Source organism: Sinocyclocheilus anshuiensis, unplaced genomic scaffold (genome assembly GCF_001515605.1).
Source record: "Sinocyclocheilus anshuiensis isolate Anshui unplaced genomic scaffold, SAMN03320099.WGS_v1.1 scaffold241, whole genome shotgun sequence".
Lineage (NCBI taxonomy): Eukaryota > Metazoa > Chordata > Actinopteri > Cypriniformes > Cyprinidae > Sinocyclocheilus > Sinocyclocheilus anshuiensis.
In genome coordinates, this window is record NW_015540865.1 from 56,209 (window position 1) to 60,764 (window position 4,556).

Below are 4,556 nucleotides of genomic sequence, written 5' to 3' on the forward strand. Positions count from 1 at the left end.
GCACATGTTGGGCTATAGTGGGGCATGTTGTCACAGTGGGCCAAACAGAACTGAATCAGTAAAACAGCTATGAAGTGCAAAACAATTCAAGAAACAGCAAAAATGCCCAGCATACAAAAATATCATTGCATTGTTTTGGCCAACAGAAATTGTCATTAAAAAAAACGGTATAAATGATATTATAAACAATTTATAATTATTTAAAATCATCTTTTATTTTTTATATTATATTTTCAGTTTAAGATTTAGTAATTTTTTAATGTGCTTGTCATTTTTTTTTTTTTTTTTAGATTTCTATGTAGCTTTAATTTTTTTAATTTCAGTTTTAGTCATTTCAACTTTTTCAAATAAAAAAGTACTTATTTATTAGCCAGGCAGCATTTCATTCGTTTTTTTTTCATGTAATATTTATATTTTATTTTATATCAGCTTTACTTCAATTACTGAAAATTATTTTAAATACTTTTAGCTTTAGTTAGCAATACACAAAAATATGTGAATAAATCAAATATGTGACAGAAATAAATGAAATATGATGATGATTGCACCAAATATTCTACACTCTCAGAAAAAAAAGGTACAAAAGCTGTCACTTTGTACCTAAAGGGTGCATACTGGTACCTAAAAAAGGTACAAAAGGTACCGTCCCACTGACATCTTTTGTACCTTTTTTTTGAGAGTGTAACATAAGACACAGCTTTAAAACCAACATACAAAACCACTGTTGGAGAAAAAGAACAAGTGTTTGTGTAACTGGATTTACTGAGGGGCAACTTCCCCACGTGACAACTAGCCCCGGTTGGATGAGTGTGGTCAGATGAGCAGTTGTGTCTCATTACACACTGATATGAAGCCAAACACACACTGATCTGGAGCCTGCAGAGCCGCCACATGTCACACTCGCCTCTCTCTCGCTTCTCCTGAAGGAGCTTCTCTCCTGTTGTGACCATATGCCGCTCCTGCATGAATCGATGCGCTGGGAATGAACTCACACAGATATTAACATGCCAGTCAGGAAGCAGCAGAGCAGGTGAAATGCCAGAGATGAGCTCATGAAGATCCGCTGGTGACCTTCCTTCTGTGAGGATCATCTTCATCATCATCATCATTATCTTCATTATCATCATAATCTTCATCATCATCATCATCTTCATCATCATCTTCATCATCACCATCTTCTTCATTATCATCTTCATCATCCTCATCATCATCATCGTCGTCTTCATCATCACCATCTTCTTCATTATCATCTTCATCATCATCCTCATCATCATCATCGTCGTCTTCATCATCATCTTCATCACCATCTTCATAATCATCATCATCATCTTCATCACCATCTTCTTCATTATCTTCATCATCATCATCATCTTCTTCATTATCATCTTCATAATCTTCATCATCATCATCATCATCTTCATCATCATCGTCATTATCTTCATCATCATCATCTTCATAATCTTCATCACTATCATCATTATCTTCATCATCATCTTCATAATCTTCATCACTATCATCATCATCGTCATTATCTTCATCGTCATCATCTTCATCATTATCATCATAATCTTCATCTTCATCATCATAATCTTCATCACTATCATCATCATCTTCATAATCGTCATCATCATCATCATCTTCATAATCTTCATCATTATCATCATAATCTTCATCATCATAATCTTCATCACTATCATCATCTTCATCATCATCATCTTCATCATCTCACACCGAAATCACAGGATATTAAACAAACCAAGCCTGTTTCTAAGAGCATGATTGTTATTTAAAATAAAATAAATGTTTAAGGAAATAAAATAAATATATATATATATATGTATTTTCATATTTATATAAACTAAACTTACTTTATTTTAGTTCTTTGCAAGGCAACATTTTTCATTTTCCTTTAGTTTAACTTGACGCACTAAAATAACTAAAACTGAAATAAAAATTAATAAATATTATATAGAAAAAATGAAAAAAATACACAACAAAAACACTACAACTTTAACTAAAATTAAAATAACAAATATTTGTAAAAAAACTAATTGAAACATTAAAGGCTATAATTGTATCTTAATGATACTAAAATAACCCTGCACATGAAAGGCAGTTCAACAAATACAACCCTGATGTGAAAATACTTCAATATAAATAATTTTTCTTCACATCAGAAAAAAAATTGTAGGAAAATAAGCTCAGCTGTCATGAATATATGAAGAGTTCAGATGCAAAAGCCTTAGTGCCATCTGAAAATTTCTTCTAAAATTAGCATTGTTATCAGGCTCCTATGTTTATGTTCAGAAATGTCACTTTAATAGCAATGTATAGGTCCTTTTCTATGCCATTAAAGTGAAATAAATGACCATAAACATAGGAGCCTGATAAAAATTCTAATTTTAGAATAAATTTTCAGATGGCACTTAGAGGCTTTTGCATCTGAACTCTTCATATATTCAGTATGCAAAAAATAATAATGACACTAACAATGAGCCTTATTTTCTTTATGCAAAATTTATTTGTTCTTTTGAACTGAAATATAATTAGGTTGTATAATTAGCATGTAAATGTGTTTCTGTGAGCAGCACTGTTCTAGTTTTTCTTTTTATATAATTGGACAAATAAACCATGTCTGTCAGGTAATAATATAAAGTTAATTTATACATGGGTCAAAGATGTTAAGATGTCCGCATCAAAAGAAATGTACAAAAGTGATTTTATGTCTATAGAAAGCACATTAAATGTAAGTAAAATGTCTACTTTTAAGGTTTCAAATAAGTTTTTGGAGAATAAAATGTTAAAATTTGGTTGAAATAATGTTACATTGTCATTCAGTGTGTAACACAATATTTATGTACAAATTCAAACATGCTTATTCTGACCTGTAAATGTTACAATTTGGTTGAAATAATGTTACATTGTCATTCAGTGTGTAACACAATATTTATGTACAAATTCAAACATGCTTATTCTGACCTGTACATATTAAAATATATAAAAGAATAAGGGAGAATATTAAATTTGATTGCGTTTTAAATGAGTAAAAAGTTCTTACTGACAAATGGGCAAAACCTAGGAGGGTGGCACAATTAAAAAATGTAAAATTACAACTAATTAGTATTTGGGGTGAAAGTAATTAGTCTTTTAATGTGTCATAAATTGATTTTTGTTGTAAATATGCCTGACAAGATTGTTACACTGAATATTTTAGTGGGTCTCTTCTGTAAATCAGGGGAAAATGTATATTTATTTTTTTGCTCAGAAAAACAAAAACAAAATTGCAATTAAACAGAAAATTAAAAAAAAACAATTGAAAGCAGTATTACTTATTGTTTTATGCTTGAACCCTTTTTTGTCTTTGACCCATATATATTTGAAATATAAAGTTTATATATATATTCTTTTCTACAATTTTATTCTTTTCTTTTATTGCATTTTTTTTTATTTCTTATGAACCTTTTTTTAAATAATTTTTCTTCACAGCACAGCATTTATAAAACACAGTTCATACAAACCTGCCTTCATTTACTCCAGTATCATCACACTTGGATCATTTAGAGATTAAATGAAAACTACAACTCCGCACAAACAAAATGTAAAACTATAAAAATATTAGTTTTTCCAATGACTTTATACTCTTGATCTTACATTAATGCAGCCACAGGTAACTCACACACACACTGATCAAATATTAAACTCTGCACATACTGTGAATCGCGTCTGTCATATGAATAAACATAAATAAACTTTAGCGTCCGTCACGACAAATTTAAGAGCTCAGCCGGTGTCTGAAAGTGTGCAGTGATTGAGAGAAACCACACCGACAGCAACAAAGAACCAATGCATTTGAACAGAACAGGTCTTTTATTGTACAGAGGCAGCATTCCCGTGAGCTTCCGATCTATTTGGGTCCCAGCATGTCCTGCGGTCGCACCCACTGCTCAAACTGCTCCTCCGTCAGGAATCCCAGCTTCACGGCCGTGGCTTTCAGAGTCCAGCCCTCTTTGTGCGCCGTCTTTGCAATAGTGGCGGCTTTATCATAACCTGAAAGAGAGCGAGAGACGACTGACGACATCCAGAGTGTCTTCTGTGCAGGAATGATAATATTGCACCAGGTCTGTAAATTACTGAACAGATATTTAGTTTCTAGCGCCCTCTGCTGTGGTTACCTATGTGAGGGTTCAGCGCCGTGACCAGCATCAGAGACTCGTTCATCAGTTTGTTGATTCTCTCTGTATTGGCCTCGATTCCAGACACACAGTTATTAGTGAATGAAACCGAAGCGTCGCCCAGCAGCCGGGCAGAGTTCAGCACGTTTTTAATCTGGAGAAGAGAAACGAAACATTTAAACCCTTAACACAACTCATCTGATGCCTTATATACAGTATAACTTATATGTGACCCTGCAGCACAAAAGCAGTGTTAAGTCACTGGGGTATATTTGTAGCAATAGCCAGCAATACATTGTATGGGTCAAAATTATCCATTTTTCTTTTATGCCAAAAATCATTAGGATATTAAGTAAAGATCATGTTCCATGAAGATATTTTGTA

At 32.5% G+C, this 4,556-nt stretch overlaps 1 long non-coding RNA gene across 1 annotated transcript; it reads right to left on the reverse strand.

The window, feature by feature from the left end:
• Positions 1 to 3,612: 3,612 nt before the first annotated feature.
• On the reverse strand, positions 3,613 to 4,320 carry LOC107688035 (uncharacterized). The gene is made up of 2 exons (XR_001634192.1): positions 4,173 to 4,320; positions 3,613 to 4,047 (listed from the first exon to the last, which is right to left on the reverse strand). It is a non-coding gene; the product is annotated as an uncharacterized LOC107688035 (long non-coding RNA).
• Between the last annotated feature and the right edge of the window lie 236 nt (positions 4,321 to 4,556).